Genomic DNA, 24,851 nt, shown 5'->3' on the forward strand with positions numbered 1-24,851 from the left:
TGGGCTGCCATTGACTTTCGGCGGAAGAACGAGGAAGAAAAATAATAATAAATATAGCTGCAAGCAGCGATACCGGGGTCAAGCCAAACATGGCAAAAAATGATTCATATGTGATGACTGTCATGGTTTAAGATCTAAGTTTGCATTATTTTTATGAAAAAAAGCATTTTTTTCGTATCTTGAGACCACTAGGTGGCACTGTGCCGAAAGAATAGATGGTGCCTCAGGTCATGACTGTGATGACACATACCAAATTTAGTGTAAATACAATAAAGCGATACGGAGATATAGCCTTAAATGACTTGACCACTAGGGGGCACTGACCAAAAAATAAATTGTGACTCAGGTCTTGATTGTGATGACACCCACCAAATTTGGTGTAAATACAATAAAGATATGGAGAGATATAGCCTTAAATGACTTGACCACTAGGGGGCACTGACCAAAAAATAAATTGTGACTCAGGTCTTGATTGTGATGACACCCACCAAATTTGGTGTAAATACGATAAAGAGATGCAGAGATATAGCTTCAAATCTCTTGACCACTAGGGGGCACCGGAAAGTTTACAAGTCCTCCCAGAACATGTTGCTGATGAACCATACCAAGTTTCATAACAATACGCAATTGCGTTTCTGAAATACTTGAACTTAAAGAAAAATTCTAAGTGGCCGACACACAAAATGGCCGACCAAAAACCATTTGATATCGTTTGACTCGCCATGCCTCACGAAATCTAACAAGACCAGTCTCATAATTTTACATTCAAATTTGCAGTAGTTATAAGCAAAAATAGACATTTTTTATGTCTCGTGACCAGTAGGGGGCAGTGTGACGAAATGGTGCATGCACCCTCAGGTCATCACTGTTATGACATATACCAAGTCTCATATTAATACGCAAAAGTTTTGCGAAGATACAGGCTCAAACACATTTTGGCGTGCTCGCCCTCGCATTCTTTGATGCGTTATACGACAACGGATAGGTCTCCCGAAAATCTTTTGATAACTTTTTGTCTAGAGTGTCTCTAGATGATGCATACCAAAAATCAAGCCAATCACACAAGCGCTCTAGGAGGAGTTCGAAAAAGTAGGTGTTCAATATAATTCAAAATGGCCGACAGGAAGTAGGTTTGACTCAGACGTATTTGGTACAGTCGGACTCAGCATGAGCCAAGGAATCAATAGAGTGAAGTCTTATGTCATAGTGGCAATTTAATCAAATGATATAAAGATTAAAAAAAATGTTTTACATATCCTGACCACTAGGTGGCGCCGTCCTAAAGATTTATAGGTGCGCTCAGAACATGTCACTGATGAACCATGCCAAATTTCGTAGCGATACGCCATTCTGTTTGTGAAATACTGAACTTAATGAGAAAATTCAAAATGGCCGACACCCAAAATGGCCGACCGAAAACCGTTTGGTATCGTTTGACTCGGCATGCTTCAAGGAATCTAACAAGACCACCTCTATGATTTTAGACTCAAGTTTGAAGTAGTTATAAGCGAAAATAGGCATTTTTCGAATCTCGTGACCACTAGGTGGCGCTGTGACGAAACGTTGCAGGCACCCTCAGGTCATGACTGTTATGACATATACCAAGTTTCGTGTCGATACAATAAAGTTTTGCGAAGATAAGGCCTCACGTCCGTTTTGGCGTTCTCGCCGCCATATATGTTGTCAATTTATACGAGAACGCATTGGTCTATCAAAAAGCTTTTGATAACTTTTTGTCTTGGGTGTCTCTAGATGCTACATACCAAAGGACATGCAAATCAGACAAACGGTCTAGGAGGAGTTCGAAAAAGTAGGTTTTATGAAAAATTCAAAATGGCGGAAAGATGTGCATGACACAAATGACATCAATGTGTGCATTTGAATCATCATGAGCCAAGGATTCAGAGGAAACAAGAATTTAGTTTCTAGGACTCACGGGTCAGAAGTTATGAGCATGAACATAAGTGGATTTTTGGACTGTTGGTGGCGCTAGAGGGTTTGAGTCAGATACACCAATGTTGCTATAGTAACTTCTAAGACCGTCCTCTACATGTGTGCCAAATTTCATAACTTTCCTATGTACGGTTCTATGGGCTGCCATTGACTTCAATGGCGGAAGAACAAGAAGAAGAATAATATATAATAATAATAATAAATATAGCTGCAAGCAGCGATACCGGGGTCAAGCCAAACATGGCAAAAAATGATTCATACGTGATGACTGTCATGATTTAAGAACTAAGTTTGCATTAGTTTTATGAAAAAAAAGCAATTGTTTCGTATCTTGAGACCACTAGGTGGCACTGTGCCGAAAGAATAGATGGTGCCTCAGGTCATGACTGTGATGACACATACCAAATTTAGTGTAAATACAATAAAGCGATACGGAGATATAGCCTTAAATGACTTGACCACTAGGGGGCACTGACCAAAAAAAAATTGTGACTCAGGTCTTGATTGTGATGACACCCACCAAATTTGGTGTAAATACAATAAAGAGATGCAGAGATATAGCCTTAAATGACTTGACCACTAGGGGGCACTGACCAAAAAATAAATTGTGACTCAGGTCTTGATTGTGATGACACCCACCAAATTTGGTGTAAATACGATAAAGAGATGCAGAGATATAGCTTAAAATCTCTTGACCACTAGGGGGCACCGAAAAGTTTACAAGTCCTCCCAGAACATGTTGCTGATGAACCATACCAAGTTTCATAACAATACGCAATTGCGTTTCTGAAATACTTGAACTTAAAGAAAAATTCAAAATGGCCGACACACAAAATGGCCGACCAAAAACCATTTGGTATCGTTTGACTCGGCATGCCTCATGACATCTAACAAGACCAGTCTCATAATTTTACATTCAAATTTGCAGTAGTTATAACCAAAAATAGACATTTTTTATATCTCGTGACCAGTAGGGGGCAGTGTGACGAAATGGTGCATGCACCCTCAAGTCATCACTGTTATGACATATACCAAGTCTCATATTAATACGCAAAAGTTTTGCGAAGATACAGGCTCAAACACATTTTGGCGTGCCCGCCCTCGCATTCTTTGATGCGTTATACGACAACGGATAGGTCTACCGAAAATCTTTTGATAACTTTTTGTCTAGAGTGTCTCTAGATGATGCATACCAAAAATCAAGTCAATCACACGAGCGCTCTAGGAGGAGTTCGAAAAAGTAGCTGTTCAATATAAATCAAAATGGCCGACAGGAAGTAGGTTTGACTCTGACATATTTGGTACAGTCGGACTCAGCATGAGCCAAGGAATCAATAGAGTGAAGTCTTATGTCATAGTGGCAATTTAATCAAATGATATAAAGATTTTAAAAATGTATTTTACATATCCTGACCACTAGGTGGCGCCGTCCTAAAGATTTATAGGTGCGCTCAGAACATGTCACTGATGAACCATGCCAAATTTCGTAGCGATACGCCAATCTGTTTGTGAAATACTGGACTTAATGAGAAAATTCAAAATGGCCGACACCCAAAATGGCCGACCGAAAACCGTTTGGTATCGTTTGACTCGGCATGCCTCAAGGAATCTAACAAGACCACCTTCATGATTTTAGACTCAAGTTTGAAGAAGTTATAAGCAAAAATAGGCATTTTTCGAATCTCGTGACCACTAGGTGGCGCTGCGACGAAACATTGCAGGCACCCTCAGGTCATGACTGTTATGACATATACCAAGTTTCGTGTCGATACAATAAAGTTTTGCGAAGATACGGCCTCACGTCCGTTTTGGCGTGCTCGCCGCCTTATATGTTGTCAATTTATACGAGAACGCATTGGTCTATCAAAAAGCTTTTGATAACTTTTTGTCTGGGGTGTCTCTAGATGCTACATACCAAAGGACATGCAAATCGGACGAACGCTCTAGGAGGAGTTCGAAAAAGTAGGTTTTACGGAAAATTCAAAATGGCGGAAAGATGTGCATGACACAAATGACATCAATGTGTGCAATTGAATCATCATGAGCCAAGGATTCAGAGGAAACAAGAATTTAGTGTCTAGGACTCACGGGTCAGAAGTTATGAGCATGAACATAAGTGGATTTTTGGACTGTTGGTGGCGCTAGAGGGTTTGAGTTAGACACACCAATGTTGCTATAGTAACTTCTAAGACTGTCCTCTACATGTGTGCCAAATTACATAACTTTCCTACGTACGGTTCTATGGGCTGCCATTGACTTCAATGGCGGAAGAACTAGGATGAATAATAATAAGAAAACTAACAATAACAATAGGTGTCTACGCCACTTCGTGGCTTGACCCCTAAATATAGCTGCAAGCAGCAATACCGGGGTCAAGCCGAAAAGGGCACAGAAGGGTGTAAAGTTGAGTTTGGATAAGCAGACTGAAGAACCTAGGTAAACCTAATGATTTCAGATGAAAAAATGCAAAGGTTATCAACAAAAATAATCTATATTCTTGTCTACTGCAACTGTCCTTCGGTTATTGACAATCATGGAACATTAGAGCACTGAAGGACATGTATGTGATGCTTACAGTGGGCAAACATGGGTCACAACATGTTACAACAAGTTAAAAGAGTCAAAAGAGACCATCCCCATGTCTCTGTGATGTTCTGATACAGAGAAAAAGCTCTTGCAAAAACAGTTGATAACGTATTCTCATTGGTTGCTAGAGAGTAAATGGACATCCTCTAGTGATTATAGTCAAAGCCATGAAAGGAATAATCCATGATGACTCATGGTTTTAGATGTGTTGTTGCAGTAGTTTTAGGCAAAAAAGGCCATATTCTATCTCAAAACCAGTAGGTGGCGCAATGACAAAATTCGTGCATGCAACCTCAGGTCATAAATGTGTTACATCTAGCTAGTTTTATGACTATACACTTTAGTTTAGTGAAGAAACAGTTGTATGACCATAGGGTGGCTTGATTTCAAAGGTTTTGTTCAATTATAAGGCCAACTAGTGGTGCAACCATACAATTTTTTTTGTGTAGCCTCAGACTGTGGTCGTACATCAGCGTATCAAATATGGTGAAAAAATCTCTTTGCGTTACGAAGTTATAACCATTTATGTGTAAAAACACAAAATTTAAAGGTAATTTTTCGTTTTTTGCAATTTTCGGCCATTTCTGATGAAAATTTTAATATAGTGCTAATAGAACTTTTTGTTCAGAAGGTAATGCAATATTCTTCCTATGATGTTTTCGAGTCGATCAGAATTACGCTCGCGGAGATATTCGCGCGTGTTTTTTAAGTGCTGTTTTGCTGCGCAGGGCTAACCGTAAGGCGAAATCTGGCATGTTTGGTATCGTTGGACTCGGCGACTATTCAGGACTCCTAAAAATCAAGTCCCGTCAAAATACGTTGATCACAGCCAAAGTTATAGGTGTAAAAAACATCTGTCTGGCCACTAGGTGGCACTGCGACGAAACTGTGCATGCACACTCAGTTCCTGACTGGCATCACAAGTACCAAGTGTCGTGTCAATAGGCCTAAGTTTGACGAAGATACAGCCTAAAATCTGTTTTTTTGCGCTCTATGAAAATTTTGTTGACGCGCTATATGACAACGGATTGGTTTATCGAAATTCTTTTGATAACTTTTTGCCGTGAGGGTCTCTAGATGCTACATACCAATTTTCGCGGCAATCGGGCAAAAGCTCTAGGACGAGTTCGAAAAAGTAGGTTTTACGAATAATTCAAAATGGCGGAAAAATTTTCATGACGGAAAATGACGTCATAGGGTCCAGTCGAATCGGCTTGAGCCAAGGAATCAGAGGAAACAAGAATTTCGTTTCTAGGACCTACGGATCAGAAGTTATAAGCAAAAACATAAGTGCAACTTTGGACTGTTGGTGGCGCTAGAGGGTTAGAGATAGAGACTCCAAATTTGCTGTGGGGACACATTGGACTGTCCTTTATCAGTGTGCCAAAATTCATAACTTTCCTATGTACGGTTCTATGGGCTGCCATTGACTTTCGGCGGAAGAACGAGGAAGAAAAATAATAATAATAATAATAAGAAAACTAACAATAACAATAGGGTTCTACGCCCCTTCGGGGCTTGACCCCTAAATATAGCTGCAAGCAGCGATACCGGGGTCAAGCCAAACATGGCAAAAAATGATTCATACGTGATGACTGCCAAGATTTAACATCTAAGTTTGCATTAGTTTTATGAAATAAAGCACTTTTTTCGTATCTTGAGACCACTAGGTGGCACTGTGCCGAAAGAATAGTTGGTGCCTCAGGTCATGACTGTGATGACACATACCAAATTTAGTGTAAATACAATAAAGCGATACGGAGATATAGCCTTAAATGACTTGACCACTAGGGGGCACTGACCAAAAAATAAATTGTGACTCAGGTCTTGATTGTGATGACACCCACCAAATTTGGTGTGAATACAATAAAGAGATGCAGAGATATAGCCTTAAATGACTTGACCACTAGGGGGCACTGACCAAAAAATTAATTGTGACTCAGGTCTTGATTGTGATGACACCCACCAAATTTGGTGTAAATACGATAAAGAGATGCAGAGATATAGCTTCAAATCTCTTGACCACTAGGGGGCACCGAAAAGTTTACAAGTCCTCCCAACATGTTGCTGATGAACCATGCCAAGTTTCATAACAATACGCAATTGCGTTTCTGAAATACTTGAACTTAAAGAAAAATTCAAAATGGCCGACACACAAAATGGCCGACCAAAAACCATTTGGTATCGTTTGACTCGACATGCCTCACGAATTCTAACAAGACCAGTCTCATAATTTTACATTCAAATTTGCAGTAGTTATAAGCAAAAATAGAATTTTTTTATATCTCGTGACCAGTAGGGGGCAGTGTGACGAAATAGTGCATGCACCCTCAGGTCATCACTGTTATGACATATACCAAGTCTCATATTAATACGCAAAAGTTTTGCGAAGATACAGGCTCAAAGACATTTTGGCGTGCTCGCCCTCGCATTCTTTGATGCGTTATACGACAACGGATAGGTCTACCGAAAATCTTTTGATAACTTTTTGTCTAGAGTGTCTCTAGATGATGCATACCAAAAATCAAGCCAATCACACAAGCGCTCTAGGAGGAGTTCGAAAAAGTAGGTGTTCAATATAATTCAAAATGGCCGACAGGAAGTAGGTTTGACTCAGACATATTTGGTACAGTCGGACTCAGCATGAGCCAAGGAATCAATAGAGTGAAGTCTTATGTCATAGTGGCAATTTAATCAAATGACATAAAGATTTAAAAACATTTTTTTACATATCCTGACCACTAGGTGGCGCCATCCTAAAGATTTATAGGTGCGCTCAGAACATGTCACTGATGAACCATGGCAAATTTCGTAGCGATACGCCATTCTGTTTGTGAAATACTGAACTTAATGAGAAAATTCAAAATGGCCGACACCCAAAATGGCCGAACGAAAACCGTTTGGTATCGTTTGACTCGGCATGCCTCAAGGAATCTAACAAGACCACCTTCATGATTTTAGACTCAAGTTTGAAGTAGTTATAAGCGAAAATAGGCATTTTTCGAATCTCGTGACCACTAGGTGGCGCTGTGACGAAACGTAGCAGGCACCCTCAGGTCATGACTGTAATGACATATACCAAGTTTCGTGTCGATACAATAAAGTTTTGCGAAGATAAGGCCTCACGTCCGTTTTGGCGTGCTCGCCGCCATATATGTTGTCAATTTATATGAGAACGCATTGGTCTATCAAAAAGCTTTTGATAACTTTTTGTCTTGGGTGTCTCTAGATGCTACATACCAAAGGACATGCAAATCGGACAAACGGTCTAGGAGGAGTTCGAAAAAGTAGGTTTTACGAAAAATTCAAAATGGCGGAAAGATGTGCATGACACAAATGACATCAATGTGTGCATTTGAATCATCATGAGCCAAGGATTCAGAGGAAACAAGAATTTAGTTTCTAGGACTCACGGGTCAGAAGTTATGAGCATGAACATAAGTGGATTTTTGGACTGTTGGTGGCGCTAGAGGGTTTGAGTCAGATACACCAATGTTGCTATAGTAACTTCTAAGACCGTCCTCTACATGTGTGCCAAATTTCATAACTTTCCTATGTACGGTTCTATGGGCTGCCATTGACTTCAATGGCGGAAGAACTAGGAAGAATAATAATAAGAAAACTAACAATAACAATAGGTGTCTACGCCACTTCGTGGCTTGACCCCTAATAATAATAAGAAAACTAACAATAACAATAGGTGTCTACGCCACTTCGTGGCTTGACCCCTAATAAATATAGCTGCAAGCAGCGATACCGGGGTCAAGCCAAACATGGCAAAAAATGATTCATACGTGATGACTGTCATGATTTAAGATCTAAGTTTGCATTAGTTTTATGGAAAAAAGCAATTGTTTCGTATCTTGAGACCACTAGGTGGCGCTGTGACGAAACGTTGCAGGCATCCTCAGGTCATGACTGTAATGACATATACCAAGTTTCGTGTCAATACAATAAAGTTTTGCGAAGATACGGTCTTACGTCCGTTTTGGCGTGCTCGCCGCCTTGTATGTTGTCACTGTATACGAGAACGCATTGGTCTATCAAAAAGCTTTTGATAACTTTTTGTCTGGGGTGTCTCTAGATGCTACATAACAAAGGACATGCAAACCGGACGAACGCTCTAGGAGGAGTTCGAAAAAGTAGGTTTTACGGAAAATTCAAAATGGCGGAAAGATTTGCATGACACAAATGGCATCAATGTGTGCATTTGAATCATCATGAGGATTCAGAGGAAACAAGAATTTAGTTTCTAGGACTGACGGGTCAGAAGTTATAAGCATGAACATAAGTGGATTTTTGGACTGTTGGTGGCGCTAGAGAGTTTGAGTCAGACACACCAATGTTGCGATAGTAACTTCTGAGACTGTCCTCTACATGTGTGCCAAATTTCATAACTTTCCTACGTACGGTTATATGGGCTGCCATTGACTTCAATGGCGGACGTCACGCCAGAAGACAGAAGTCTTATGGTTTATTCAATCTTCTTTCATTAGTGATTTTTCCTTTTGTTTTAAAGATGTCTTTTTTGGATTATTTGATTGCTTGAAAGAAAAGACAGGCAAATTTTATATAATTAATTTATGTTTCCTGTTAGCCAAATTTCACATACATAAGCAAAGAAGTATTGGATCCAAACCTCTGTTTTCTTTATTTAAGGATGATCTGGACAGGTATATGGAAACTATTCAGAGCTCTATTAATCCTAAAGCAATGAAAACTATATCTCTCTATTCTTCCTTTGTGTCCTTTAAATTTGTATACTTCCATTATTGTCCTCTATGTATTCCTGGCATTCTCTTTTTTTTCTTGTCTTCCGGCTCCGGGTCTTCATTTACGATCACTGGGATACTTCTTTTTTTTTGGCCAAATTAGCAACTGTAAATGGTTGTGTGTTGGTATGCAATTGTTTGTATCAATTGTTTTTTTTTATATAAAAGCTTTATTTTTTAATGTTTTGTTTGGAAAAAATACACAGATAGCCTAAGCCTAATATTATTTGACATTATGATAAAACTTTAATTAAACAATTGAACAATTAACACAGAATTACAGCAAATAAACCTAATAAATATAGACAAAAGTTCTTCTTTTATGGTTTCACTTATGACTTAACTTTCTTCTTATTTTCGTTAAATGCCTTAACTATCTCCCAACGCGCTTATTAAATCCGGCTTTCCCTCCTCTCTCTATCGCTTTGTGTACTCGGACTGTACCACTACACTGATTTTGCAGCGTCTTTCCCCCTTTCTTCTTTAACATAATGGTATAGTCCTAGTCTGTCTTTCCATTTGATTGGACGCATCGAGTGCCACATGCAAATAGGTCCCGCCTCTGCCTGCGGCTGAAGATGCAGCTCTCTTGTTGATGGGAGCCGGCTCTTCTAGTTGGCTACAAAGAATCGGCTCAGAGCAGGCTCGTTGCAAACGATTCATCACTACTGTACGCAGTAGTGATTGGCAGTCCGGCTATTTCCGTAGATGCGGCTCTCTCGGCTCAAGCTCCGGCTCTACGTTTTAGTGATGGCAGTCCGGCTCTTTTCATAGATACGGATCTTCTGACTCGGCTTTTTAGAAGAGCCGGCTCTTACGGTCCCACCCCTGCCTGCGTCTGAAGATTCGGTTCTGCTCGTTTGCTACAAAGAATCAGCTCTTGGAGCCGGCTCGTTCGCGAACGACCCATCACTAGTACGCATGCGTTGTTTGTTTTGTCGTCGTTGGTGGATAAGCTGTTGTGTCGTGTATCATAAAGTTGCTGGTGTTCTTAAACAAAGGTAAGTTATGTATTTTATCGAAAGTGATATTTAGATAATAAATAATAGCAATTGTTATGCAATGCTTTACACGTATACGACGATGAATGTGTGTATTGAGTAGTTTGAAAACTCCGTCGACCAAATAACTAGGGCCTCCGAAATCATACTGAAAGGCTGCTAAAACACCGAATGTTTTGAACAATAACAGTTTTATAGAAAATTTTAGTTTACGGAGAAATGGAATATGCTGCAAGTAAATAGCTGTTATACTGTTAGAGATCTGTCGCTGCCTTTGATGGTTAAAAACGTTTTTTTCTCCGAGCGAATGCAGCCTCTCCTAAAGTCCGAGCCGGACTCGCGCACGACAACAAAAGTAGAAAACAACTCAGTAAGCGCCAAATAACACCCTGAGACACAGGCGAATGAAATAACTGTAATAAGTCTTATTTATTTATGGCACATAACGAAGTAAGGTAACTGTGAACCTTTGAAACTGTAAGGTGACAACTAACTTAACAGGATTTAAAAAGTTTTGAAAATCACGTGTGTAGGAAACAATGTTGTTTTAAAAAGGTTTTTTTATCTCTTGCTTAGATCACTTGCCCACAGCGGCACCAACTTAAAACATTGGTTTTATATGTTCTTGTAATTAAATCAGTTAGTGTGGTTAGAGAGAGAGCAAAGAGTACAGCTGAATTTATTATGTGCCTGAGTTTACCGGAGTTGAACGCCCGTCACATCACAGAGCAGCAGCCAGGTGTCATATTTCATTTATTACTTTCAGTCTGAGGCAAGCTGACTGGCAGGAAGATGGCTGAAGGCGCGTGCTTACTCCTTTCTGTTATCATGCATACATACTCAGAATAAAAGGTACAAAAGCTGTCACTGGGACATACCCTTTAAATGGGTCCTAATATTTACCATGTTTGTGGTCTAAGTTGTTCTTTTACGTTTTTGCATAAATTTAAAATAAATACAGATATGGGTACATTTGTACCCATTATATGCACTTTTCACAAAGGTGTATTATTTGAAAGGGTACCACCCCAGTGACAGCTTGTGTAAATTATCTTCTGAGAGTGCACATACAGTAAACAACCTAAAATGGAAATCATAGAGCTAAATCATAGGGCAGTTTCCTGACATGGTTTAGAATAATCCAGCACTAGGCCTATTACTATTATTAAGTAGTTGTTTCAAACAAACCTTATAAAAAAGACGTTACTAGTGTGCGTCTTGAGCAAATACAGTGGCACTGATATATGTTAAGATATATCAGTGTGGTTAAATTAAGACAGATCAAACATACATTTTAGTCTTGTACTAGAATAAGCCCGGTCTAGGAAACTGTCTCTTTATCTCTAAAGCAAAACATAAGACCAGTCTAAAATGAAATCATGTATTTTTAGGGCTTTCAAAAATTCAAATTAATCATGCAGATTAAAAAATATCCCATAACAACATTTTAAATCATTGTGTTTGACTTAGCTTTAGAAAATAATAATATTTGTTGATAAACATTTACCTTATTACACACCATATAATGGTATGTGGAAACATAATCAATCAACAAGTGTATTTTTTGTATATAATATAATACAAGTGGTGCAGTGTTTAAAAATGAAAAAGAAAAGATTTTAGGATGTTATTTAATAATTATGACAAGACCATCATGTAATATTAGACACTAAAAACTAAAGCGGAGAAGATGATTACTAATTTTGTGCCTTATATGAACATAATACATTAAAACCTTGAACGTAGTAACAAAAATGAAACGTTTCAGAAGTTTAAATTGTGATTCTGTAAAGCACAAGCAAACATGCTAAAAGAGAAACTACAGGTAGGCTAGCTAGCGGATTATATTACAAACCATCAGGACATTAACATGGCCTTAATTCAATGTATTTGGATTATGGCTGCGCAAAAAATCGCCTGCGATTCTAATGCGTGTCTCATCAGTAAAGATGAAGTAAAATGCCATCATCTGCTTTCAGATGGAGCAGCATTTATTACACAGACCTGTGGTTCACAGAGAAGCTAGCCAAAAGCGCATAGATTATCGGAGTACATTTTTTTTCAATTATGAATCCGATTTTGCCTAATTTCTCTGTGAACTACGGTTCTGTGTAGTAAATGCCGCTCCATCTGAAAGCAGCTAATGGCGATTTAATATTAATCATCGAACCGACTTTACTGATGATACATGCATGAGAATTGAGAGCCAAATACACTAAATTAAGGACATGTAAAAAGGCACTTGCCCATCATTTGCTGATTGGGCGATGCAAGGCGCTGCTGATGACTGCCGCAAGACTAGAAAGCTCTCAGAATATCAGCACAGTAAACTTCGTCTCCGATCGGCGCACAGGGACAAAAATAAATAAATAGCTTAAATTAAACACACAAATTATATAGCCTGTACTTACTGGTGTCATCCTGATTTACTACTTTGTAAAACTTATTCTGGGCAATACCTTCTATTTCTTTTGTTTATAATTCATTAGTAGATATGCGTTATATAGCGAAAGGAATTGTCATGCACGTTTATCAGTGAAGCCGTTTCCTTGTTCAGTATTGTAGTATCCTTTATTGTACAATACTACAATATTGTTTGCCATCATTTCTCAAAAAACCTTCTTTTGTGTTAATCAGAAAAAGAAATTCATACAGGTTAAGAACAACATGAGAATGAGTAAATGATGACAGAATTTTCTTTTTAAAGTGAACTATCCCTTTAAGTACACCAATGTCAATAAATTAAAACAACGTAAAAAAATGAAGAGTATATGCATAATATTTTTGTATTAACAGTTTCTTATTTGTTGTTATGTTTTTGCAGATGCCACGTAAAAAGGGGTTCCGGAGATCTGAGGCGGCTAAGAGGCGCATGGCTGTTGTCAGTCATGTTGAGCCTCTTGTAAAAATACCCGCATATGAGGTTGGGCCTCCTCTCAAAAGTGCTCCAATACCGACAATTTATTGTCCCAAAACTGTCAATGAGAAAGTCCATGTGACTGCCAAAACTGTCAATGAGAAAGTCCATGGGACTGCCAAAACTGTCAATGAGAAAGTCCACGCGACTGCCAATAAAACTGTCATTGAAACTGTCATTGAAACTGTCATTGAGAAAGTCCATGGGACTGCCAATAAAACTGTCATTGAGAAAGTCCATGGGACTGGCAATAAAACTGTCATTGAGAAAGTCCATGGGACTGCCTATAAGACTGTCAATGAGAAAGTGCATGTGATTGACAAGGTATCTGCCAATGAAGCTGATAAAGTACTGGATGGAGCAGTTATAAGAGGATCGTTCAGTCAAGACGATATGCGATTTGGTAGTACAAGAAATAAGCAGTGTGCGGCTATTAGTTTAACATCTGTACTTCAGCACTGTGTAAAAAATGTTTTGACATGGCAAACTGCAGATTTGGATAATGTACTGAATAAGGGAAATGACCTTTATGTTGTTTTAAAAAATACAAGGCAAATAGGAAAAGGCCAGTGTGAATACATATTGATTCCAGAACTTCCCAGAACATGTATGTACTGTGACAAATATTTTGAAATAAAGTTTGGTTCATCTTTCGGTGGCTTTACTGATGTTTTTGAGTATGATGCAGAAGTGGGAGATTTTGCAATGCCATTTCATGTAGCAGTGGAGCGATCGCTGAGTGATTTTGATGCTTGTTTGGTAACTATTGCTGCCAATACATGTGCAATTATAAAACAAGGTAATTTGTATGCCATTGTAGATTCACATGCAACCAGTTTCATTAATGGGCAACAATACAGATCTGCAACAAGCTTTGTAGCTTATTACAGCAACATTGATCATGTTATTGGGTATTTCTATGATTTTGCTAATAGGTATGGCAATGCATATATTCCATTTGAGGTAACCGGAATCAAGCCCAGCTTGTGTGACACAAATGCAGGTGCCTTTACAGTCACTAATAGTCAAATCAGAACAAATGTTAATGGTGTTAAAAGTGCAGCAGATCCAGATAAATTAATGTACCATGACTCAAGACCTGCAGAAGGCATATGCATAAAAGATTGCAATAAGGAACCAAATGCACAGAAACCACTTGGTGATAGTCAGTTGAATAATCAAACTGTTATTGCTGCTGTCTCACTGAACACTGAAAGAAAACCACGCAAGGTGATGGATGTTAAAGCAACAGCAACTGGTAAACCCACAGCTGCTAACACAACTTGTAAGTCTAGTCAATGCAGTGCCACAAGCATTACACCCAAGAGCAAACATAAGCTAAGTAAGTGTACTGATGGTAACAGTAAACAAGAACTATATGTAAGCAAATTGGATACAGAAAAATTGCCTGATAAGAAAAATGCACAAGAAAATGTTGATTTGACAAATACACAAGAAAATTTTGATTTGACAGATGTCCTGTTTAATGAGAATGTACTCACAGATGACATCATTATTGGCAATACTATAAATAATGAGTTCAGTTTTAAGCTGTTAACATCTGCAAATCAAGATGCGTTGTGTGCACGTTTACATTTAACTAATGAAAACCACAGTGTACAGGGTATAAATATAAGTTCTTTAGGAGAACCATGTAAAACAAAGAGCATCAAAGGAGACGGCAACTGCTTTTATCGATGTATAGCACATGCAGTATGTGGCAATGAAGAGAAACACCTGAAAATCAGACGTGAAGTTGTGAAACACCTTAACGCTAACAGTTCTAAATTTATAAGGTATTTAAGAGAAGACTACAGATCAGTTAAAGACTATTTGACACAACGTAAAATGTATTATTCTGGATCGTGGGCCACAGAAATAGACATTTTTTGTACGGCCGATTTGCTGAAAACAAATATTTTTACTTTCAATGATGACAGATGGAATGTACATGCACCAACTGATCAGGTATTTACAGATAATGCTATATATCTGAAGCACTGTAATGAAAATCACTTTGAAATTGTCACGTGTGTTACACATAAAAATCAAATAAATGTTTGTGCAGGAGCATGCAAAGCTGTATTGGGTAATGAAAGCATTACACAGGGTTTACGAAAAAGGAAATTAAATGACACAGCAGACAAGTCCAAATGTAAAAGAGAGCGTGAGAGATACCAAAGCGATAATGCTTTCAGAGAAAGAAAAAAGTTAAGTGTAAAATCAAAATACTTTGAAGACGCAGAATACAGACATAAAAAGATAGCATTGTCCAAAAGGAAATTTAGTGAAGACATTGGATACAGACAGAAAACAAATAAAATGTCCAAAACTAAATATTGTGCTAATATTAAATATAGACAGAAAAAGATTAAAATGTCTAAAAATAAGTATTGTCATGACACTGAATATAAGGAGAGAAAACTTCAACTCCTTCAAAGTAAATATAAGACTGATATTAACATTCGTGAGTCAATACGTAAAAGATCAAAGGACAAGTATTCCACAGATGTTGATTTTCAAGCATATGTTAGGCAATATTCTCATATCAAATACAAAACCAACAAAGTCTTTAAATCTAACTTATGTGACTATTCTAAGCATAAATATAGCACAAATCCCATTTTTAAAGCCAGTGTTCGTGAATATTCTAAGGATAAATATAGCACAAATCCCACTTTTAAAGCCAGTGTTCTTGAATATTCTAAGGATAAATATAGCACAAATCCCACTTTTAAAGCCAGTGTTCGTGAATATTCTAAGGATAAATATAGCACAAATCCCACTTTTAAAGCCAGTGTTTGTGAATATTCTAAGGATAAATATAGCACAAATCCCACTTTTAAAGCCAGTGTTCGTGAATATTCTAAGGATAAATATAGCACAAATCCCACTTTTAAAGCCAGTGTTCGTGAATATTCTAAGGATAAATATAGCACAAATCCCACTTTTAAAGCCAGTGTTCGTGAATATTCTAAGGATAAATATAGCACAAATCCCACTTTTAAAGCCAGTGTTCGTGAATATTCTAAGAATAAATATAACACAAATCCCACTTTTACAGCCAGTGTTCGTGAATATTCTAAGAATAAATATAACACAAATCCCAGTTTCAATGCCAGTGTTCGTGAATATTCTAAGCATAAATATTGCACAAATTCAACTTTTAATTCCAGTGTTCGTGAATATTCTAATAGTAAATATCATAATGATGCAAACTTCCGAATGAGTAAAATACAGAAAGGATGTGAAATTTATGCAAAACAAAGAGAAAGACAAAAAAACATTGATGCTACTATTAGTCAGTTTCAACAAGAAGTCAGCAGAGGTCCAGAATGTGTTTGTTGTGTATGTCATCGGCTATTGTTTAGAAAACAAGTTATTGAGTGTAAATTTGATTGTTATGAACAAAAAGGACAGCACATAGCTGATTTAAGTAAAAGATGCATCACACTAAAGTATTTACATGTATGTGACACTGAATGTGAGCATAATTGTAATTTATCTGGTCATTTAGCCTGTAATTTGTGGATATGTTATACATGCCATCGAAAAATCCTTAGAGGACAACTACCTGAAGAGAGTGTTGCCAACAATATGCATTTGGAGGACATTCCTAAAGAATTAAAATGTCTAAACTCATTGGAACAACATCTAATAGCACTCAATATTCCTTTTCTTAAATTGCTATGTCTTCCCAGAGGTGGGCAGAGGGCGTGCCATGGACCTGTTGTCTGTATTCCGGTTAATACTACAAACATGACCAACATACTTCCACGAAATGAATGTGATGATCATATGATAAAAATCAAACTGAAACGAAAATTGACATACAAAGGTCATTATGAATATAAATATGTCCACACCGATCATGTCAGAAATGCTTTAGTATATTTGGTACAAAACAATAAGTGGTATAAAGATGTGGAGTTTAATGAGCAGTGGATCAACAACTTGAATGAACCTGACGAGACTGATGGTAATGAAATGCAGGAAGATAATGTTTCTGATAACAGTGACGATGAGAAGGTAGCTGATGATGAAACACAGGAAGACCTTACATATATCAAGGAGCAAAATGGACTTTTGTCAGACACATCACTACAGCCTGTTGACATTGGTTCAGAAATAATTGATCAACATTTTCATGATGTACTAAATGTAGCACCAGGTGAAGGTAACAGTCCTGTCAGGTTGTTATCAGATGAAACCAATGAGGCTAAGTGCTTCCCTTTTCTCTATCCGACTGGTGGTCCAACATTTCACGATGACAGACCAGAAAAAATCACATTGTCAAGATACCTGAATGCACGAATATTAAATGCTGATGGACGTTTTGCTCAAAATTCAGACTTCATTTTTTATGCACAGTATATATCAGAAGTTGAACAAATTCTGTCTAATGTCTCAATTGCATTACGAAAAGGTTTTGAAAAAGGTAGTTTATCAGAGGTGACACCAGATATGCTGACAAATCCTGATTCCTTGCAAAAAATACTTAAGTTTGATGAAGGATATAAGTTTTTGAGACCAGTCAGAGGGACCCCTCCCTATTGGATGTCTACACAGAAAGATCTCTTTGCTTTAATTAGACAACTTGGCATACCAACATTCTTTGCATCTTTTAGTTCTGCTGATATGAGATGGCCTGAAATGTTGAACACCATTATTAAACAAGAGGGCAAACAAATCAATTTAGATCAACTTGCCTGGGCTGAGAAATGCGAAATTATACGAAAAAATCCTGTCACTGCAGCAAGAATGTTTGATCACAGATGGCATTGTTTTTTGAAACATGTCATTATGTCACCAGCTGAACCTATCGGTAAAATAAAAGACTATTTTTATCGTGTTGAATTCCAGCAACGTGGTTCTCCTCACGTTCACTGTCTGTTTTGGGTAGAAAATGCTCCAAAGCTTAATGATGATGATAAAGCTAATGATCCTGTGGTTGCTGATTTCATTGACACATATATCACCTGTGAGACACCGCCAGAACAAGACACTGAACTCTTTGAAACCGTAAACAGTGTGCAAAAGCACAGTACAAGACATTCAAAAACATGTCGCAAGAAAAATACAGTATGTCGTTTTAATTTTCCAAGACCTCCATCTAGCCGTACCTTTATTACAAGAGCATCTAATGCAGATGAGTTTAAAGGGAAAAATGAAGATGACACAGCAAATGCAATTTTACAAAAAATCAAAAATGCTTTAAACTCTGACGTGATTTTTGATTCAACTGATGATTTATTCTCTTCTGTGGGTATTTGTCAGGCTGTCTTTGAAAAAGCATACGACAAATGTTCTAAAAAGAAATCCATTGTCTTGAAACGAAATCCAAAAGATATTTGGGTAAACCAGTATAACAGAGATTTACTGCGTGCTTGGCAAGGAAATATGGATATTCAGTATGTCACAGATGCCTTTTCTGTAGTAGTTTATATACTAAGCTACATCACAAAAGCAGAACAAGAAATGGGACTTTTGCTTCAACGTACGCAAAATGAAGCTATGAACGGAAATCTTGAAGCTAAGGCATCTTTAAAGCAATTGGGAAGTGTTTATTTGCACAACAGGGAAATTTCCTCGCAAGAAGCTGTGTACAGACTGACAGGCATGCATTTAAAGGAATGCTCACGTAAAGTACAATTCATTCCAATAGGACCAAATCCTGTAAAGATGAGTTTGCCTTTGCATGTGCTTAAGAATAAAGTGGAGAAAGAACAGTCTGATGATGAAAGCAGTTTTTGGATGACAAGTTTTGTTGATAGGTACAAGAACAGACCACAGAAACAACCACTACTTAATCTTTGTCTTGCCAGTTTTTGTTCTGAGTACAGAGTTTTGACAAAATCAGAAGTTTTGTCACAAAAACAAAATGCAGAAACTGAAGTTATTAAACTCGATAATAACTGTGGTTATGTGAAACGAAGAACACGTACCGAGCCAGCTGTTGTCAGATATCCGAGATTTTCGCCCACAAAAGATCCAGAAAAATACTATCATTCACTATTGCAGCTTTTTCTACCACATTATGATGACTGTCACTTGAAGCCAAGCAACTATGAGACATATGAGGAGTACTACAACAGTGGTGTCATAAAAACTAAATCTGGAATGCAAAATGTGAAATTAATTGTTGATTGCAACAGAGAATTGTTTGAAAAGGACTCTGATAAATTAGAGCGAGCTAAACAGCTTTTGGAGCAGGATATAGATTTAGAGGATGCTTGGGCTGCAATATGTCCTGAAACTGAAAGAGAACGTCACGAATGTATGGAACTGATGCAGAATAAAGTATTGCCTGATGAAGATAACACTCAAAACCTTATTCCAGATCTTACAGGAAACCAACAAACTATTTCTACTGTAGAAACAAACAATACCACACTGCCTAGAAATGAAGCGTTACATTTACTGCGATCACTAAATGAGGAACAATCTGACATATTCTATAAAGTCCGTCAGTGGTGTTTACAAAAAGTACTTGGACAAAACCCTGAACCAATCAGATTATTTATCACTGGTGGAGCAGGCACAGGAAAAAGTCATTTAATTAAGGCAATACACTATGAATCTTGCAGACTGTTATCTCAGCTGTCTGAAAATCCTGATGATGTTACTGTGCTTTTGACAGCTTCGACAGGAGTAGCAGCCTTTAATGTTGGTGCTTCAACTATTCATAATACATTTTCAATTGGTGCAAATGTCAGATTGCCATATCAACCGCTTAGTGATGACAAAATAAATTCTTTACGTATCAAAATGTGTAACCTGCAAATTTTAATTATTGATGAAGTCTCTATGGTTGACCATCGTCTGTTGTCATACATTCATGGAAGGCTGCGGCAAATAAAACAAACTGGTGATTACTCTTTATTTGGAAAAGTCAGCATTATTGCTGTGGGTGATTTCTATCAGTTACCACCTGTGAAAGGAACTGCTCTTTATGCTGATTCAAAAGGAGTCAACCTATGGGAAAACAACTTTGAGCTTGCTGAATTAACTAAAGTTGTTAGACAGCAAGATGCATCTTTTGCTGGAATGTTAAATCGCCTGAGAGTGCATAAGAAAAGTGAAGATCTTACCACTACTGATATTGCTGTGTTGAAAAAATGTGAAACCGGGGAGAGATGTAATGACCTTCACATATTTGCTACAAATAGCGAGGTTGATAAATACAACATTGAAAGACTACACGAGTGTTGTCCAGATGCAATTAGTATAAATGCTCAGGATTATATCAGAAACTCAAAAACTGGAAGAATGGAACGTAAAGTTGGATATCACGCTACAGTTTTTAACTCATGTCTATCTAAATGCATTTCCCTGGGTGTTGGTGCAAGGGTTATGTTAAAGAAAAATATTGATGTTGCTGACGGTCTTGTCAATGGAGCTTTTGGTACAGTTGTCCACATAAGTGAAAGTCAGAAAAAAGGTGAAGATAATGACGATTTCCCATCAGCTATTCATGTGGAGTTTGATAATCCAATTGTTGGGAAAATTCAAAGATGCAAAAAACGTTACATGCCTTTTCCAAATTCAACTGTTATTGAAGTACAAGAAGACCAGGTCACAAATGCTGGTGGCATAAGACGGCAATTTCCACTCAGATTAGCATGGGCTTGTACAGTTCACAAAGTACAAGGACTCACAGTAGATAAAGCTGTCGTTTCACTTAATAAAATCTTTACAGCAGGACAAGCATATGTTGCTTTAAGCCGTGTAAGGTCTCTTAGTGGATTAATCATTGAGGACTTTAAAGAATCTGTCATATTTTGTAATGAAAAAATTGAGCTGTCGTTGAAAGATATGACAAAAATAAATTTGGATAAGTACAGTTTTAGTAAATCCTTTGGTATGTTTAGAATAGCACTGCTCAATGTGCAAAGTCTAAAAGCTCACTTTCAGGATGTCCTGTCCCATACAGTTCTGATGAACGCTGATTGTATTTGTTTGACAGAGACATGGCTAAATGTTAATGACCAAGAACCACAGATACCAGGATATGTGTTCTCACACAACCCAAGGTCTAAGTGTTATGACAACAGCACTGCACTTTATACTGAATTAAAACATCAGAGAGGAGGTGGTGTTGGATTGTATTGTTCTGAGAACATTGAGTGTAATTTGTTTATTCCTGAGTGCTCCAATTTAGAATGCTTATACTTTGTAATTCCATGTGTCAATTTGACTGCAGCACTTTTGTATAGACCTAATTCTTATAATCCTGATTTGTTTCGACAGCAGTTATTACTTGTTATTGCTGAAATGGAGAAGCATCAAGGACAGAAAATAATCATGGGAGATTTTAATGAAGATGTTTTTACTTCATCCACAATTGTAAAATTAATGCAACAACATGGATACAGTCAACAGGTACAAACTCCAACTACAGAAAAGGGTACATTAATAGACCATGTCTACACAAAAGACATTAAATGTATACATGTTGAGGTTGCACAAACCTACTACAGCTTCCATCAGGCTATACTTATGTCACTGTTGTAATAGTACATATAAATACTCCGCTGGCCATTGGGGTGGGAGGTTAGGGAGGAAACAATCACAGCGGCTCCCTGGGTAAGGGCACATAAGGGTAGGGGACACTGGGTGGGAGGTGACAGTGGTTGGTGTATGACAGTTATTTAACAGTACTGTTTGTTTCAGCAGTTCTTTGCTTGTTTTATTTATTTATTTATTTACTTTTATTTGTGTTTTTCTTTGTAATCTGCTGCGTTTTGCAAGTTTTAGTTCTTATTACAACCACACCTATTTTCTACATTTATTGCATTTTAAACAGAGTTGAATAATTTTTTTATTTTTGTTTTATACAAGCCAAACATCATCTTGACTTTATGTACAAAAATGCTTCTTAACCACTGTTAAACAATTACATGTGACTCAATGACATCTAACAAAAATGAACAGTAATATTTCAGCCAATATTTTAAAGCCACACATGACTAAATGACTGAGATAACTACTGTTGGTGATTGAAGAATCGTACATTGAAACTTAAGGTTAGTATTCTTCATATTTTTTATGATTCACATGCTCATCATTAATTTTTTTCTGATTAATCATTACTTACTTTTTATGTTTTAGAATGTATATGCCGAAACCACAGCTCAACCTTTACCTAGCGGTTGAAAAAATTGAATTCTCATCTTAAAGTTTACATGAAACAACAACAACATCTATCTTCAACTAATGTACACCAGAATACAGCAAAAAGAAGACTGTGCATCAGAAATATATTTACCATTTTACATAAAGTAAGTGCATTTTTATTCATAATTTTGTTATTTAAATTTGTTTAGCCTTTATATCTTTCACTTCAAAATACAAAACACCATATTAATATGTTTTCTTTTATTGTAGAAACAAGTACTATGGTGAAAACAACACTGCATCAAGTTGACACTTACCATTTTACAAACAGTAGGTGTATTTTTATTAATAATTTTGTTATATAAATTTGTTTATCCTTTATATCTTTCACTTCAAAATACATAACACCATATTAATATGTTTTCTTTTATTGTAGAAACATGTACTATGGTGAACACAACACTGCATCAAGTTGACACTTACCATTTTACAAACAGTAGGTGTATTTTTATTCATAATTTTGTTATATAAATTTGTTTAGCCTTTATATTTTTCACTTCAAAATACATAACACCATAATAATATGTTTTCTTTTATTGCAAAGAGATGTACTATGGTGAACACACCACTACATCGGGATGACTTCCTTTTTAATGTCATTCACATCAACTGTCGTTAAAACACAACGTATCTACCAATCAACATTTATTCATCTTCAACAGTACTTATCTCAGTCATTTATTCATGTGTGGTGATGAAATAAGCATGTACATTAACACTTAAGGTTAGTATTTTTTTATTCAGTTTTTATTAATTATATACGTGTTTTCTCATCTTTTTAATTACTACACAATCTTTTTATACTTTTTATGTTTTAGAATGTATATGATGACACCACAGCTGAACATTCATCTTATGGTTGACTACAGTCAATTTTCACATGTTCTTGTTTAAATTAAACAATCACATCTCATCATTTTTTTCATCGGATGTCCACCGCACAAAAATACAACAAAAAGAACACTGGACATCAGTTATAAAATTACCATGCTACATGGAGTAAGTGCATTTTATTCATAATTTTTTATGTACAATTATTTATATTTTTCTCTTCATCAAAGCAAATAACAACATAACATTTTTGAAATTTTTTTATTGCAGTAAGGTGTGCTATGTTGGACACAACGCTACATCAGTATGACACACAGTAGTCATCCTGGTCATCCAGGCTATTCCTTTTGAATGTCCAGAGCTGGTTACAACAAGACAGGACTACCAAGCCAAATTAATTCAACATTTTCTATCACATTATGAAGAACTATTTCTTTAGGATTACAAGAAAGACATGATATAGCATCATGCAGATATGTTGTTTATTTACACTTTATTTTTATTTTTTTATTTTGAGAATGTATATTAATTTCACAACAAATACAATGGGTGTGGTTGTGCATATCAAGCAAAGGACTGCTGCAGTTCCTAAAACTTTATTGTAGGGCTGGGTATTGTTAGGAATTTCACAATTCGATTCAATTTCGATTCTTGAGGCTTCGATTCGATTCAATTCAATTTTGCTTTACTTGCTTCGATATCGATTCAATAATAAGTAAATACCCAAGCAATTAAGTACCTGAGTATATTTTTAAACAATGTGTGTAGCATTAATAATGTTTGATCACGTTGATGGTGAAGGCTTGTAAGAAGTGCTGCGGTTTGCCATCTTTGATCTTTCTGTTTTGATAAAGTGCGTCTTGTACAACGCTGAACGCTCTCACTAGAGTGTTGCCCACAGCGGCGCCACTTGCCGTGGGGGCTGAATCGATTCATAAAATTTGATGAATCGATATTGAATTGAGAAACAAATAATTGCAATGCATTGATGAATCGATATTCTTACCCAGCCCTACTTTATAGTTTACACCAGGGATCTCAAAAGTGGGAGCCGTTAACCCCTGGAGGCCCTAAATGTTTAGCCAGAGAATCTGTTAAATAATCTGTTTTATATAATTGCCTTTCATTATTAAGAAGGGCAATCTAAGAACAATGTGGGTCTTGCTATTTTTGAATTTATTAAAACATTTAAGATAATTTAAACAGTATAACTGTCAAATTAAATGTAATTTCAACTTAACAAACATCTAAATAACCTCTTAAATTTAATTACTTTAAAATAAGTCTAAAATATGCTTTAATGTAAGAATATGCTTAGTCATTTTAAGAGGTCTTTGTAAATTTGTCTACCTTATAAGGGGAACATGGGCTCAAAACATTCGAGAACCCCTTGTTTACACTTGATTAAAATTGAACCATAAACATTATATGTCCAAATATATCATATCTGTGGATCATTTCACCTCCGTAATATTAAGTAATTGTACATGACACATGAATTTATTCTGTAAACACTGTATTAATTATTAAACATTTTATTATTAAAGCTTTTTTCTTCCCAGTGTTCTTCTTATCATTACTTTAAATTTATTGACTGCTTTTTATACCAGAAAC

General features: G+C 36.7%; 1 protein-coding gene and 1 long non-coding RNA gene across 2 annotated transcripts in view; one reads left to right on the forward strand and one right to left on the reverse strand.

The window, feature by feature from the left end:
• The window catches only part of LOC135785891 (WD40 repeat-containing protein SMU1-like), a 53,205-nt gene that overhangs the window by 19,649 nt on the left and 8,705 nt on the right, over window positions 1-24,851 (reverse strand). The gene's annotated exons all lie outside the window — the stretch shown is intronic.
• On the forward strand, window positions 9,891-13,882 carry LOC135785889 (uncharacterized). Its single transcript, XR_010546729.1, has 2 exons — window positions 9,891-10,312; window positions 13,137-13,882. It is a non-coding gene; the product is annotated as an uncharacterized lncRNA (long non-coding RNA).

Source organism: Paramisgurnus dabryanus, chromosome 4, assembly GCF_030506205.2.
Source record: "Paramisgurnus dabryanus chromosome 4, PD_genome_1.1, whole genome shotgun sequence".
NCBI classification, from domain to species: Eukaryota; Metazoa; Chordata; class Actinopteri; order Cypriniformes; family Cobitidae; genus Paramisgurnus; species Paramisgurnus dabryanus.